This window comes from Triticum aestivum, chromosome 2D (assembly GCF_018294505.1).
Source record: "Triticum aestivum cultivar Chinese Spring chromosome 2D, IWGSC CS RefSeq v2.1, whole genome shotgun sequence".
Lineage (NCBI taxonomy): Eukaryota > Viridiplantae > Streptophyta > Magnoliopsida > Poales > Poaceae > Triticum > Triticum aestivum.
This window is the reverse complement of record NC_057799.1, coordinates 413,946,762-413,963,850: the sequence shown is the minus strand read 5'-3', so window position 1 is coordinate 413,963,850 and position 17,089 is coordinate 413,946,762. Positions and strand designations below refer to the sequence as shown.

At 48.6% G+C, this 17,089-nt stretch overlaps 1 pseudogene; it reads right to left on the bottom strand.

The window, feature by feature from the left end:
* Window positions 1–235: 235 nt before the first annotated feature.
* On the bottom strand, window positions 236–11,359 carry LOC123049457 (nuclear poly(A) polymerase 4-like; annotated as a pseudogene).
* Window positions 11,360–17,089: the final 5,730 nt, after the last annotated feature.

The window sequence follows — 17,089 nt, the reverse complement described above, 5'->3', positions numbered from 1 at the left end:
TAAATGATTATCTCAAGAGAATTTGCATTATTTATATGCTAAAAGATACATCGTTCTCAGGTGGTACAATGACATCTCAGTCACATCATGCAGCTTTCGATTGTTACAGAGTACTACTCCCCTGTATCGAAATACTTGTAGTTGGGGGAATTACCAACTCCTAACTTATAGGTGTTCACTTGAGCACTGGCTCAGCCTGATTATAGCTGTTTTCCCCTGATCAACTGGGCGGCGCTCTAGCTTAGCTAGAACAGATCACGATGCCTTGTCCTGAATCATCAGTGCTATCTGTGTGCTGCTGCCAGTAGAGGAGGACGTCATTTCTCTTTCAAGTCTCGCTCTCTGGTGAAGACCCGATTCTGCCTGCTGCCGCCGCCTCTTGACCGGGCTCGACTCGGAGTTGCCGGAATCATCGTCGGAGCGCTTCCTCTTGAGACGATCAGTGGAGAGAATCTGCTCCAGCACATAGGGCGGCAGGTCCTTCCTTCGGGTGTGCGAGACGTCCAGCTCCATGCCAGGCCTCCAGAACGCGTACGTGTACACCTCGTCCTTGAACTCCTGCGTCGTCAGGCGAAGGTCGAACTGCGGCGGCTGCGGCGCTTGCTGTGGCGACGGTGCCGGCTTGGACAGGCCCACGAAGAAGGAGGACACGCGCCGCCGATCATCATCATGGGGCTTGGCGGCGTAGGCGTGCGGGTGCGGGTGGCAGAGCAGCATGCCGGCCGTGGCCATCTCGACCCTGACCACCAGCTGCCTCAGCCGCGACTCCACCCACCCCTTCCACTCCCGGAGATCCTCCTCCCCGCCGGCCACCTTCACGCCCACCCGCAGGTAGCTCTTGTACGCCTTGAAGAAATTGAACGGTCTGAACAGCGCGCCCCACGCGCCGGCCACGGCGATCTCCTGGCAAACCTTGTGCGCCGCCTCGAACTCCGCTGTCATGGTTCGCAGGGTGGCGCGGGAGACGTTGTAGCACGAGTTCATGCAGGGGTATGCCGGCGTGATGACGGGCATGAGGTGGCTCCCGTCGCGGGGTTTCCTCCCCGGGTCCCACACGGGGAGCCCAAGCTGTTAGACAATGTAAATGTGTACGTGGTGGTGCAGTATAAACCAGGTACATGTATAGTTGTGTTGCGTGGGTTGTACTCTAGGTAGTTTAGGTTTGTTAGGATTGATCTCTATCTTGTATAGATCTTAGCTTGAGGATCAATCCTCTAACAACCTGAACTACCGCCCTTATACCTATGATATATAAATAACACACAACGCGTCCCTGCGAAAGCATAGGCTTCAACCATATTTTACATGGTATTCAGAGCCTAACCTCTAGCACATCCCAAAACCCTAGCCATGGCCTCAAGCTCCACCGCCGCCGCCGCACCAGCCCTCATTCCCATCGCCGATCGCCTCCATCGCTCCAACTTCCTGGTGTGGCGTGCCCAAGCGGTTGCTGCCATCCGCGGTGCTTAGCTCGTCTCCTACATCAACCCAGACAGAGAAGAGTCGGCGCCCAAGCTCACGGATAAGGAGGGCAAGCCAACAGATGTGCCCAATCCGGTGTAGGAGATCGCCAAGGCGCAGGATTCCCAGGTTTTGAGTTTTCTGTTCAATTCAGTCTCACCTCCTGTGATGATCCAGATTGCCCACTGCACCACGGCCTCGGCAGCATGGACTTCCATCACGGAGATGTTCATCTCCCAAACCCAGGCGCACGTGGTGAACACGAGGATCGCCCTGTCAAACACCAAGAAGGGCACCTCGACTGTTGCCGAGTACATCGGCCGCATGAAGGTGCTCGGAGACGGGCTGGCTTCTGTTGGGAAGCCCCTCACCGACGATGACATGGTGTCATACATCCTCGCCGGCCTCGACTTCGACTGCATGGGCTTCGTCTCCTCCCTGTGCGCCAGGGCCGAGCCGATCAAGGTGAACGAGCTCTACTCTCTCCTCGTCGGCTTCGAGAACAGGCTCGCCATGTTCGACGGCAGGCATCAACCCTCTCACTCCTCCGCCAACGCCGTCTCTCGTGGCGGCGGTCGTGGTGGACGAGGGGTGGACGTGGCGGCAGCCGCAGAGGTGGCGGCGGCGGCCGCGGACAAGGCCGTGGAGGTCGCGGCCAAGGAGGAGGCCGCAACGATCTCCCTGAGGTCTTCTGTCAGATCTGCTCCAAGCCCAATCATGTTGCTATGGAGTGCTACCGCCGCTTCTACATTGCGTTCACCAAGGAGAAGAGCGCGGCGGCTGTCAACACCAACACCAGCTCCTACGGGGTCGACACCAACTGGTACGTCGACACATGGGCGACAGATCACATCACCAGTGAGCTTGACAAGCTCACCATGAGGGAGAAGTACTCTGGCCAGGATCAAGTGAACATGCCCAACGGCGCAGATATGAAAATTAGCCATGTTGGTCAAGCCTACATTCATACCCCCACTCGCAATCTCCATCTCAAAGATATATTGCATGTTCCTAAAGCAACCAAAAACTTGATCTCTGCTCATCGTTTATCACATGACAATCACGCCTTTCTTGAAACTCATCCACACTATTTCTTTGTCAAGGACAAGGCAACGAAGAAAACCCTCCTCCAAGGCAGGTGTAGGGGCGGCCTCTATCCCCTTTCATCTGCACCTTTGAGCTCGCGCAGGCAGGCGTTTGGTGCCACCAATGTCTCTCCATCGAGGTGGCACAGCCGATTAGGTCACCCTTCGTCAACAATCGTTCAACATGTTCTTAGGAAGAATAAAATTTCCTTTTCAAACAGTGAGTTGAATAAAGAGAGTGTATGTGATGCTTGCCAAAAAGGCAAAAGTCACCAACTCCCCTATCCGAATTCCATTAGTGTTTCCAATGCTCCTTTAGAGCTAGTTTTTTCTGATGTATGGGGGCCTGCCCGAGATTCTATTAATAAAAAGAATTATTATGTGACTTTCATTGACGATTTCAGCAAGTTCACTTGGATTTACATTCTTAAACATAAGTCTGAAGTTTTCAAAATATTTCATGAATTCCAAGCTCTTGTTGAAAGACGCTTTAATCGTAAAATCATCACCATGCAAACAGATTGGGGTGGTGAGTACGAGCGTTTAAACTCCTTCTTTCAGCAAATTGGCATAACTCATCACGTCTCCTGCCCTCACGCACACCAGCAAAACGGGTCGGCCAAGAGGAAACACCGGCACCTTGTGGAAGTTGGACTCTCACTATTAGCCCATGCCTCCATGCCCTTAAAATTTTGAGATGAGGCCTTTATAGCTGCCACATACCTTATCAATAGAACTCCCAGTAAGGTGATAAACCTTGAAACACCTCTCGAACGATTGTTCCAGGAGAAACCAAATTATCATGCTCTCCGCACCTTTGGGTGCGCATGTTGGCGTAATCTCCGCCCATTCAACTCTAAGAAGCTTGAATTCCGCTCCAAACGTTGTGTTTTTCTTGGTTATAGCAATCTTCATAAAGGATTCAAGTGTTTGGATGTAGCCGCTGGACGAGTTTACATATCTCGTGACGTCGTGTTTGATGAAACCGTGTTTCCTTTTGCCTCACTAAACCCCAATGCCGGTGCTCTCCTTAGGTCAGAAGTTCTTCTTCTCCCTGAAAATTCCGTCACCACCGAGCCTCTTGATCACGGGGATGAAATTAGTGCTAATCCATCGGTTAATTTTCATGCAAATCCTGCTATAAATTTTGGAGGAAATCCTGTTGTGCGCCATGATTTTATGCAACATCAGACTGACGCGGAACACGAGGAGGATCCAGGTGCTGGCGCGTTTGGCGGCGACAGTTCTGCAGGCGGCGATCGCGAGGGCAATCTCTCGAACGCCGCGCCTGCAGGTGGGGACAGTGAATTGCCCATGCGCGACTGCGACCTGCCCACATGCGACCGCGACCCGTCCACGCGCACGCCTGTGCGCGCTGACGCTGACCGTGGGTCCGCTGGGAGCAGCCCCACAGCGCACTCCGGATCAGGCGGGTCCAGGGGTGGTACGACGGCTCCTCCGAGTCGCCAGGTGGCGGCCTCTGCGCCGCGCATCGACGCGGGAGAACGGCGGGCCCCCGACAACATCTCTGGGTCTGCCGCTGATCCTGTCGATATCTGCCTCGGATCGGGTGCGCCTGGCTCGTCTGCGGCAGATCGGGCGGGATCTTCTGTGCCATCTGCGGGATCTTCTGCGCTGTAACACCCACGATGCGGCTATATCTCCCACGTGTCGAGGCACGACTTAGAGGCATAACCGCATTGTGGTTTTGTCGCAAGAAGGGTCCTCTTCACACAATCCCATGTAATGAACAAGAATGGGATAAAGAGTTGGCTTACAATCGCCACTTCACACAATACATAAATAATCATACATCATTCAAGATACACACATAGGTCTGACTACGGAACCAAAATAAAAGAAGACAACCCAACTGCTAGATCCCTAATCGTCCCAACTGGGCTCCACTACTGATCAACATGAAAAGAAACAACACAACGAACAAGATCTTCATCGAGCTCCCACTTGAGCCCAGTTGCGTCACCTGCACTGGTCTCATCGGCACCTGCAACTGTTTTGGAAGTATCTGTGAGTCACGAGGACTCAGCAATCTCACACCCGCGAGATCAAGACTATTTAAGCTTAAAGGAAAGGATGGGGTAAAGTGGTGAGGTTGCAGCAGCGACTAAGCAAGTATGGTGGCTAACTTACGCAAACAAGAGCGAGAAGAGAAGCAAAGGAACGGACGTGAACTAGCAATGATCAAGAAGTGATCCTGAACTCCTACTTACGTCAAACATAACCCAGAAACCGTGTTCACTTCCCGGACTCCGCCGAGAAGAGACCATCACGGCTACACACGCGGTTGATGCGTTTTAATTAAGGTCAAGTGTCAAGTTCTCTACAACCGGATATTAACAAATTGCCATCTGTCACATAACTGCGGGCACGGCTTTCGAAAGATAATACCCTGCAGGGGTGTCCCAACTTAGCCCATCATAAGCTCTCACGGTCAACGAAGGATAAACCTTCTCCCAGGAAGACCCGATCAGTCTCGGAATCCCGGTTTACAAGACATTTCGACAATGGTAAAACAAGACCAGCAAAGCCGCCCGGATGTGCCGACAAATCCCGATAGGAGCTGCACATATCTCGTTCTTAGGGCACACCGGATGAACACTACGTACAACTAAAACCAGACCTCGAGTTTCCCCGAGGTGGCGCTGCAAGTGGCTCTAGTTTGGACCAGCACTCAGGGGAACACTGGCCCGGGGGTTTAAAATAAAGATGACCCTTGAGTCTGCAGAACCCAAGGGAAAAAGGCTTAGGTAGGCAAATGGTAAAACCAAGGTTGGGCCTTGCTGGAGGAGTTTTATTCAAAGCGAACTATCAAGGGGGTCCCATAAATCACCCAACCGCGTAAGGAACGCAAAATCAAGGAACATAACACCGGTATGACGGAAACTAGGGCGGCAAGAGTGGAACAAAACACCAGGCATAAGGCCGAGCCTTCCACCCTTTACCAAATATATAGATGCATTAATTAAGATAAGAGATATTGTGATATCCCAACATAAATAGAATCCAACATGGAGCAATCTTCATCTTCTCCTGCAACTAGCAACGCTATAAGAGGGGCTGAGCAAAAGCGGTAACATAGCCAAACAATGGTTTGCTAGGAAGGGTGAAAAGGTTAGGGGCTGACGTGGCAGTATGGGAGGCATGATATAGCAAGTGGTAGGTAGCGCAGCATAGCAATAGAGCGAACAACTAGCAAGCAAAGATAGAAGTGATTTCGAGGGGTGGTCATCTTGCCTGAGATCCCGCAAGGAAGAAGAACGAGTCCATGAAGAAGACAAACGGATGTAGTCGAACGAATCCTCACAACTCCGGAACAAAACCGAAGCTAACGAGAGAAGCAACCCGGAAAGAAACAAACAACATAGTAAACAACCAGCACATACACATGGCATGATGCAAAAACAAATATGATGCATGTCCGGTTTAATGAGGCATGGCATGGCAAAGTGCAACAAACAACACTACAAATTAAGTGGAGCTCAATATGCAACGAGTTGCATATTGACGAAACACCACATCAATTATTTAGTTCTCTCTCGTTTATGGACCCAACAATATTAAATGTTTTTAACCATGGCAAGAGGTGAAGCATATGGAAACTATCTATGAAGGCAAGTTTAAATGAGGCCGGAAATAACAAACGACAATACCGGAAAATCCTCATGTCATTTAGCAATTTTAATGCAACCATCAATTTTAGACATTTTAAATGTTGTTATCATGATGCGCATGACATATGCAAGGTTTAAGCAATTTTATGAAAATGTTGACATGAAGATGATTAGGAGCATTTGGTCACCATGGCAGAAAGAATTGGGTGCCACGGCGATGAAAACGGAAACGATGCCATGGCAACGTCCCGGTTCCGATAATTCGTTGAGCGACCGGTGCAAACGAAGATGTGGATGTGCGGAACATGCAAAAGATGGTGGGGTGATCCCGGTTACCGGGTTCCCACAGGACGATGGCATGACAACGAGGAGGAACATGGAATGACAACTCGGAAACGGTGCAAACACGAGCATCTCATACCACACACACACATTCGTTCACGGGCGTCGTTCTCGGCGGTTATACCTTCGAAGCGTGCATTTTCGGAGCGGTTCAAAATCGTCGAGGGAAGTAGTGGTACACGAAGGTAGTTGAACTTGACGGTTCCGTTACGCGGGTCTTCGGCGACGGTAGTGGTACACGTTTTCGTAGATGTTCGGGGTCGTCGGTAGAGGTACTTGACATTATCCGGGACGGTCTTGGTGTATTCGGGGCTCCGGATGTCGTGGTACTTGGCAAAATTCTCGGAGAAGATTGACGGTCCGGGTACGGGTCTCGCAGTGTAGTCAACTTGGTGTATCCGAAGAAATACTTGGTGAATCCACGTAGTCGAACACCGTCGTAGTGGTACTTGCCGCTCATAGTGTAGTTGAACACGTGGTTCCTCGGAGGATCGGTCTCGGTGATCCAATGGCAGCAGCAACGCGGTATACGGGGCAACAGTTGGAGGAGCTCCCGGCGACGCAGGGGAGCAGCTGAGACTTGGTGAAAAGCGGCAGCAGCGAGGCTTGCTGCCGGCATGGGGAGGTAGACCGGCGGGGCAGGAGGTCGACCCCGACGGAGACCCAGGGCGGCGCGGCGAACTTGGCGAAGCAGGGGAGGTCCGGGACGCCGGGAACCACGACGGCGGAGCGGATCCTGCCGGAAAGAGGACGGGGACGGCGCGATGAGAGGAGGCAGGCGCAACGACGGGGAGGTAGTGGAGGCGCTGGTCGCGGAGGTCGATGGAGAGGGCTTGGCGCGGCGGGGACGAACTCGCGGGGCTCCGACGAGTGGCGCGGAGGCAGAGGCACGGGGCGACGTGGCCATGGCCGGAGCAAGCCAGGCATGGCGACGCGACTGGACGGCGGGCGAGCTCCAGGACGGGCGCGGCTGGAGGTGGGGATGGCGCTGCGTCTCTGGACGAGGAGGAGGCTGGGCGCTGGAGAGAGCAGCAAGCCATGGAGGGTGCGAGCAGAAGGGAGCTCCTCTCCCTGGCTCTATGCGGGCGTGTGTGTGCGTGACGGCGCAGGGAGGGACGAGAGGGAGAGATGGGGAATAGATCGGGCTAGGGTTTGGCTTAGGTGGGCCGCGGGGATGGGCCTTCGGGCGGCGGCTAACAGGAGGCCCAAGTGGACTGCGGCGGGCTGTAAGGAGAGGGGAAGGCCCAAGAGCAGCGCCCAGATAAGGAAAAAGGTAGTTCCCTTCTCTCTGTTTTTATAATAAACAGATTTCAGAAAAAGAAAAGAAGGGGAACTAGGGAAAGAATTTGGAAGATGTAAGAATATCCTCATGCTCCTGGGAACATGCAAGATTTAATAAAATTGGTTTGGCAACTTTTAGAGACAGAAAATTTAAACAAGTTTGAATTTGATTCAAACTTGAGTAAATTCTTAGCCCAACCAAAACAACTTTAACAGAGATGAAATTTGACAAAGAGGTAGTTGGCATGGTTTAAGATTTACAGAAAGTAAGTGAACATTTTACTGGGACAGAAAAATACCACTTGCAATAAATGGGTGAGAATTGAAAGGAAGACGCTTGTGATGGGGTGTTGCACTAGATGATGTTTTAGATGGCAAAGGCAAGATGAAACAGAAAAGAAGATGAGAAGGAGTAGGATTACAAAGTGTCCAACATGTTGAACATTTAGGAAGGGCCTCGATAAGAGGGAAAAGAATTGTTGGCAAAGCTTGGAGGTGAAACTTGAAGTGGAAATAGGCATGGGAATTATTTTGCAAGTGTGTTCCGGTTAATTCCAAACTAATGGAATATTTATAATAGCTCCATAAATGTTAGGAGGATATGTTATAAAGAGAAATCACCATGTGAATTCCCTCGATTTAAATGGATCGAAGATCCATGCAATTTACTTAGTTGAGTTTTAAAAATTAAATGACATGATGCAATGCAAAAATAAAAGAGCAAGCACCAAAAGGAACACACGACGATCACGAAAATAAGGAAGTCTTCTGAAGCGTCGGTCTCGGGGCGTTACATGCGCCTTCCTCAACAGTTGCTGCACCCGAACAAACTCGGCGTACACGATCCCAGCATGGTATTGCAAAACCCAAAGTACGTACTGATGGTACGGTCAGGTATGGTAAAACCAAGTTTGCTGGTCTTGCTACAACAGAAGAACCAAACAATCTACATGAAGCTTTTGAAAGTAAAAAATGGAAAAATGCAATGGATGAGGAATATGGTGCACTAATCAAAAACAAAACTTGGCACCTAGTTCCTCCGGCCAAGGGCAGAAATATTATTGATTGTAAATGGGTTTATAGAATTAAAAGAAAAGCTACAAGAGAAATAGATAGATACAAAGCCAGGCTAGTTGCAAAAGGCTTTAAACAAAGATATGGCATTGACTATGAGGACACCTTTAGTCCAGTTGTTAAAGCAGCTACTGTCAGACTTGTTCTATCTATTGCAGTATCAAAAGGTTGGAGTCTTCGTCAATTGGATGTGCAGAATGCGTTCCTTCATGGCGTTCTAGAGGAAGAAGTGTATATGAGACAACCTCCTGGCTATGAAGTGAAAAACAAGCAACATTATGTATGTAAGCTTGATAAGTCCTTGTATGGGCTGAAGCAAGCACCTAGAGCGTGGTATTCTAGGTTAAGTGAAAAACTTCAAAGGCTTGGCTTCAAACCATCAAAGGCTGACACTTCATTATTCTTTTATAGCAAAGGCAAGATCACCATCTTTATGCTTGTGTATGTCGATGACGTTATTGTGGCTAGCTCTTCACAGGAGGGAACTACAGCATTGTTGGAAGATCTCAGAAGGGATTTTGCTTTGAAAGATCTCGGTGATTTGCATTATTTCTTAGGAATAGAGGTGAAGAAAGTCAAGGATGGTATACTTCTAACTCAAGAAAAATATGTATCAGTTGTATTAAAACGTGCTGGTATGATGACTTGCAAAGTGTCAAATATGCCTCTCTCCACATCCGAAAAGCTCTCTAAAGAAAATGGTGAAATCTTGGGAGCTCATGATTCTACAAATTATAGAAGTGTGGTAGGTGCATTACAGTACTTGACTTTAACAAGGCCTGATATATCCTTCTCTGTCAATAAAGTATGTCAATTCTTGCACTCTCCTACACTTGAACATTGGACTGCAGTAAAAAGAATTCTCAGATATCTCAGAGGAACCATGAGCACTGGACTTAAATTTTCCAAGTCAAGTTCTACATTGGTAAGTGCCTTTTCAGATGCAGATTGGGCAGGATGTCCAGATGATAGAAGGTCCACAGGTGGCTTTGCTGTTTTCTTTGGACCCAACTTGATATCTTGGAGTGCACGCAAACAAGCAACAATGTCAAGGTCCAGTACTGAGGCAGAATACAAGGCCTTAGCAAATGCCACGGCTGAAATTATATGGGTTCAAACTCTGTTGAAAGAGCTAGGTGTGATACACTCACCAGTTGCATGTCTTTGGTGTGATAATATTGGTGCCACTTACCTTTCAGCAAACCCAGTGTTCCATGCAAGAACAAAACATATCGAAGTTGACTATCACTTCGTGAGAGAAAGAGTAGCCAAGAAGCTGCTGGACATTCGTTTCATTCCCACCAATGATCAAGTTGCAGATGGCTTTACCAAAGCCTTATCATGGCGTAAATTGGAAGATTTCAAGAGCAATCTCAACTTGGTAAGTTATGATTGAGGGGGAGTGTTAGACAATGTAAATGTGTACGTGGTGGTGCAGTATAAACCACGTACACGTATAGTTGTGTTGCGTGGGTTGTACTCTAGGTAGTTTAGGTTAGTTAGGATTGATCTCTATCTTGTATAGATCTTAGCTTGAGGATCAATCCCCTAACAACCTGAACTACCGCCCTTGTACCTATGATCTATAAATAACCCGCAACGCGTCCCTGCGAAAGCATACGCTTCAACCATATTTTACACAAGCGGCATCTCGCCGCCGCCTTCGTCGTGCTCGATCTCCCGCAGCATCACCGGGTTGGGCCACTTCCACTGTGGGAAGATCCGGAAGAAGCGCGGCACGAGCATGATGGGTGCGGCGTTGGGGTAGAGCTGGCACACGCACGCCACGAGGATGGCCCACCCGACGCCGCCGGCGAAGCCCATGGCGTTGGAGTAGATGCCCCTCGCCTTGGCCCAATGCTTCACACTGCGCAGCGTCGTGCGGAAGGCGCCGGCGTCCGAGACCAGCCGCAGGATCTCGTCGGCGACGCTGACGCCGTTGAGGCTGCGGACGATGGCCATGTCCAGGCCGCAGAGCACGGAGCGGCCGCGCAGGTCCAGGTCCATGGGCACCGCCGGGAGGCAGATGCTGGCGTACAGGAGGTCCACCTGCATGCCATGGAACCTCATCTTGATGACCGACACGTACGCGCCGGGAACCAACTGTAGCTCCGTCACCGCCTCGGTCTCGGCCAGCACGCCGCCCAGCACGTCGAAGAAGTTGTGGTGGCGGTCAACGTAGGCAGGCCCGATGACGAGGGCGTCGATGTCAGAGCCGCGGCCATGGACGCCGAGGCGGTACGAGCCGAAGGGGAGCAGCAGGGCGGTCGCATGCTCGGCCATGCCGTCGGGGTATTCTTGCTGAGCCGTGAGCCGCTTCACCCAGCGATCGACGATGCCCTGGAGGTCGCGCAACACATCCTCGCGGGCAGCCGTCTCCTCAGCGCTCTCGTGCAGGCCAGCTTCACACATGTGCTTCTCGAGCTGCGCCGTGCTCTCGTGGTCCGCCGGCGTCGGGCCAACCAGGAAGACCGGGAACGCCATTGTTTTTGGGCTGATAGGGCAGAACTAAGAGCTCCTTTACGGTGATTTGGGCAGTATTGGGAGTACTTTCGAGTACTTACCCCTCCGATTTTTATTAGCCGTCCGATCTGGTGGGGGATTAAGAATGAATTAACTTAATTAGTTTAATCAGAGAAGGGCATAATGGTCCAGGGTAATTTTTTTTGAACCGATCACGTCCACGACCAGAACCACGTCTAGATCTAGTAGCTCGGTCAAGTCCTCCTTCTCGTCCTCTTCCTTCTGTCCGACGAGCCCGGCGAGAGGAACCAATTCACCGTCGTCGTTCTCGTCCTCCTCCTGGTCCCCTTCACTATAAAAGACGTGGTTGGCAGCAGGAAGAAGAATAAGGCGTGACATCTGCGGCGGCAGTGTCGGCGGCGACGACGGCGACGGTATAGGAGAAAGCCCCCCGCTGATCCCATCGCTTCCGGACTTGCATCTTAAGGTATGAATCGCCCCAATCTCAAGTTACTTTGATTCGTAGCCTGCACTTCCTACTTAGATTTGTTTAGTCATCATCGATTTAGGTTTCCCTAGTGCATGCAATTCAATTTAGAATTTTTCATCATCCATGGTCACTTCACTAGTTTACGGGGGACCCAGTTTATGGACGTTTATAATCGCTTGCCATAACATGTACAAGGAGCAAAGTTTAAAATTCCACGCAAGATTTTGTACTAGGTTTTGCATGCATTTGTGTCTGTCCTTTCAGATTTTTATTCGTCCGAATTGTGATGTAGGAAGACATGGCGGACGTAATTCACGAGTCAATGATGGAGTACTATCATATTGCCAACAAGATGTTTAATAGTGAGGATGAAGGTTATACATTCTATAATAAATATGGTCTTGAGAAAGGTTATAGTGTCTGGAGAAGCTATGTCGAGTGGGACGGATCCAACTGCCATATAATTTTAAGGAAATTTGTGTGTAGTCGTGAAGGGGTTCGTGAAGAGAAGCACATGAAGAGGAAGATGGAAGATAGAAAGAGGAGGCCACGGAGTATAACTCGTGTAGGGTGTAAAGCTAAATTGGTGATTGCAAGACATGAGGAAACAGGTCAGTGGTTTGTCAAGGATTTCATCGATGAACACAACCATCCCCTAGCCCCACGGGATCTGTCGTGTCTTTTGCGTTCACACAGAAGAATTAGCGATGAGCAGAAAGCGGACATTGCAGACATGGAAAAATCTGGGATCAGAAAACACCATATTATGGATATTATGTGCATGCAATACGTTGGATATGATGAGGTTGGATGCATTATGAGGGACATTTACAATTTCTTCCATGCTAACAAGCAGGAAACAATTTCTTCCGGGGATGCTCAAACGGTGATCAATCACATGGTGGCGAGGCAAGAGCAAGATTCAGATTTTTTCTTCAGGTACTTGGTTGATGAAGCTGGCCATCTGAAGGGACTGTTCTGGTGTGATAGTCAATCCCGACTTGACTATGAGGCTTTCGGAGACGTTATTGTTTTTGATAGCACATACAGAACCAATAAGTACAATCTGCCATTTGTGCCGTTTGTCGGGTTGAATCACCTCCGCAGCACCGTTATTTTTGCATGTGGTATCATCTCACATGAAACAAGCCAGGCATACGAGTGGATGTTACGGACCTTTTCTGATGCTATGGGACAGAAGCATCCTATATCTGTGATCACGGATGGGGACCTTGCAATGCAGAGAGCAATCAGGGTGGTGTGGCCTGACTCAAACCATAGGCTCTGTATATGGCACATTCAGCAGAACATTGTACGCCATCTGCATGATGACGCGGTAAAGGAGGAATTCCGATCTTTCATATATGATACATCTTCCATTGAAGAGCATGAGAGAAAATGGTTACACTTCTTACAACGGAATAAAGTAACAAGTGAGGACTCCTGGCTGCATCAGATGTATAAGATGAGAAAACTGTGGTGTGCTCCATATCTTGAGGGCCGTTGTTTCCTAGGATTGAGCAGCAATCAGCGGAGTGAGAGTTTAAACTCGGTGCTACATACGCATCTTGAGGCTAAGATGACGTTGTTTCAAATGCTAGAGCACTATGAGCGTTGCTTTGCGTCGCGACGCTTGAACGAGGCTCTCCAAGACGTCGAGGCCTTACAGTCCGTTCCGTTCACAGAGGAAAATGCTTCAGTTCTTGAGAAACATGCCGCGAAAGTTTTCACTCCTGCTGTGTTTAAGTTGGTCTTATGGAGCATAGATGCTGTCATAAAATGTGAGATCAGAGAGGTACTTGATGCAGCAGAGGTTACCACATACGTTGTGTCTAAGAAGGAAAGAATGGATAAAAAGATCGAAGTGCGCACGGAGACGAAGGAAGGTATGCTTCGCAGTATCAGTTGTTCTTGCCGCAAATTGGAATGCGCAGGCACACCATGTTCCCACATATTTTACATATTCGGAATTTTACAAGAAGAAACACTGCCCAGGTGTTGTGTTCCCACTAGGTGGACAATGAGTGCAAAATGTGCATTCGCACCGACCAGAAAGAGAGAGATGTATGCATACTCTGCAGCCCTACAAAGGTAGCGTAAGCTAATGAATTTTAGTCACGCAACATGTTTCAAGGCATGCCACTCTGATGAGGCGTTTCAGCATCTAAAAAGGGTTTTGGAAGGACAAGATGTTTGCAAGGGATCAACAAGTGAACAAGCTGATAGCAAGGGATCAACTAATGCTCAGGGTAACAGCATTAGGTTTGGCCCGTTGATGCCATAATCGGCTAACCTTGATGGTGAAGGTTTCAAGAAGGTTCTGGATCCCGTGCATGTGCCAGGCCGAGGTGCTCCGAAGAGAAGGCTACAGGCAAAGATGAAGAAAACTAGAACAAAGGGTAGATGTAGCTATTGTCATGAGGCAGATGGTCACAATCGACGTACGTGCGCCAAATTGATAGAGGTACCTAATATGCCGTAACTTAATGTTTTAATGTGTCCAAATATATTCCATGGCATTAATAATATCCTTATGTGCAGGATCTCAAAGAAGAACTATGATAGCTACAACATTGTGCGCACGGTCGGACAACAAGTACGTCGACGATCAACCTGATGTTGGCGTGTGCATTGTCGTCTATGTCTAGTATCGTGTGACCTTTTCTCTAAAATACTTCATTCTGTCAGTTAGTGACTTCCTCATAATGTATGACTCAGCTATTTGGTTGTCCACTCCCTTGTAACAGTATTAGTTTGGGATATTTTTTTTGCATTTTATATGTGAGTTTTTCAAGTGCAACCTCAAGAATCATGGTTTCTTCGTGGCCAGCGTGTAGCTTCTTTATGTTGCACGATAAAATTTGGAAATAGATGTAATGGAGGAATTATATTTCGCTCCTGAAAACAAAATAAAAGCCTGATAAATCCGAAAAATACATTAGTCATCCATGCTCTCCAATTGAAGAATATACAGGATGAATACAGATGATGAATCATACTCATCCTACATATCCTCCACGTAGAGTGCAAGGAAAACTGCTTGCGACTTCTTATCATAGTGTGTTTGTATCTGCATGTACAACTCACCATGCTACAGGGGAGCCAGGCGAACAAAACAGTGAAACGGCGAAGAAACTGGTGAAGAAATCGTTCCGGGCGAGTTATATCGCGTGTGCCGCGGCGTGGGGAACATATCCTCCTCGGGATTTCCTTCGCAGAGGCCTAGGCAATCGTCTCCGTGGCAGATCGACCAGACGCGCCAGTTGCGGTCGGCTGCATGTGCGCCTCCGACCCGCCGCTCGACCCGCGGCCACCTCGGACCGGGCGAGGCGCGCCCTCCGGCCCGCACCAATCACCGGCGGCCACGCGGCAACCAGATAATGGTCAGGGACGCACGCGCTTTGCGGTCCAGCCCGTGTGCTACTAGCGGCGCCCCGCCATTCGCCAGGCGGACGTGGAGACAGCCCCTGACTCCAGTGGGCCTGCAGCATCATGGGCTCATGATGAGTTTGCCAGCCACCCTAGATCTTCTGCGGCTCCACTCTCACCAGCGCCTCAGCCCGCTGCCACAGAAGATCAGGACCGCCCAAAACCGGCTGCTGCAGGCTAATCTGCCTCGGATTCCGTCGCTGTCCTGTCTCCAGAAAGGGCTACGGGATCTTCTGTGGCCACGAACTCTCCTGCACATCAATGGTCCCTCCGGAAGGCGGTGATTTTTTTGACCACCTCCAAATCACCTCAATTTTGGCACACATGATCTCTTGCCCAAACAAAGCTAGGTTTCCAAGGTTTTATTTTATTTGAAATTTTTAGATTTTATACTGCCCTCTAGACTGACTGATAAAAACATCGGTCTATACCTCAAGGGGGCATTGTAAAACATATTTTTTTCCAAATTTTCTTTCATGGACATGTTTGGCACATGTGGGTCACCGTGTCATAGAGAAATTGGGTGATTTGGAGGTGGTGGAAAAAATCACCTTTGTTCAAAAAATGGCTTAAGTTAGAACAAATGGTCCCTCCGGAATGCGGTGATTTTTTTCGACCACCTCCAAATCACCTCAATTTTGGCACACATGATCTCTTGCACAAACAATGCTAGGTTTCCAAGGTTTTATTTTTTTTAATTTATACTGCCCTCTAGACTGACTGATCAAAACATCGGTCTATACCTCAAGGGGGCATTGTAAAATATATTTTTTCCAAAATTTTCTTTCATGGACATGTTTGGCACATGTGGGTCACCGTGTCATAGAGAAATTGGGTGATTTGGAGGTGGTGAAAAAAATCACCTTTGTTCAAAAAATGGCTTATGTTAGACCAAATGGTCCCTCCGGAATGCGGTGATTTTTTTGACCACCTCCAAATCAGCTCAATTTTGGCACACATGATCTCTTGCACAAACAAAGCTAGGTTTCCAAGTTTTTTTTAATTTTTTTAGATTTTATACTGCCCTCTAGACGACTGATCAAAACATCGGTCTATACCTCAAGGGGGCATTGTAAAATATATTTTTTCCAAATTTTCTTTCATGGACATGTTTGGCACATGCCGGTCACCGTGTCATAGAGAAATTGGGTGATTTGGAGGTGGTGGAAAAAATCACCTTTGTTCAAAAAATGGTTTAAGTTAGACCAAATGGTTCCTCCGGAAAGCGGTGATTTTTTCGACCACCTCCAAATCACCTCAATGTTGGCACACATGATCTCTTGCACAAACAAAGCTAGGTTTCCAAGGTTTTATTTTTTTTGGAATTTTTTTGAATTTATACTGCCCTCTAGATTTACTGATCAACACATCAGTCTATACCTCAAGGGGGCATTGTAAAATATATTTTTCCAACATTTTCTTTCATGGACATGTTTGGCACATGTGGGTCACCGTGTCATAGAGAAATTGGGTGATTGGAGGTGGTGGAAAAAAATCACCTTTGTTCAAAAAATGGCTTAAGTTTAGACCAAATGGTCCCTCCGGAATGCGGTGATTTTTTCGACCACCTCCAAATCACCTCAATTTTGGCACACATGATCTCTTGCACAAACAAAGCTAGGTTTCCAAGGTTTTATATTTTTTGATTTTTTGAATTTATAATGCTCTCTAGACTGACTGATCAAAACATCGGTCTATTCCACAAGGGGGCATTGTAAAATATATTTTTTCCAAATTTTCTTTCATGGACATGTTTGGCACATGTGGGTCACCGTGTCATAGAGAAGTTGGGTGATTGGAGGTGGTGGAAAAAATCACCTTTGTTCAAAAAA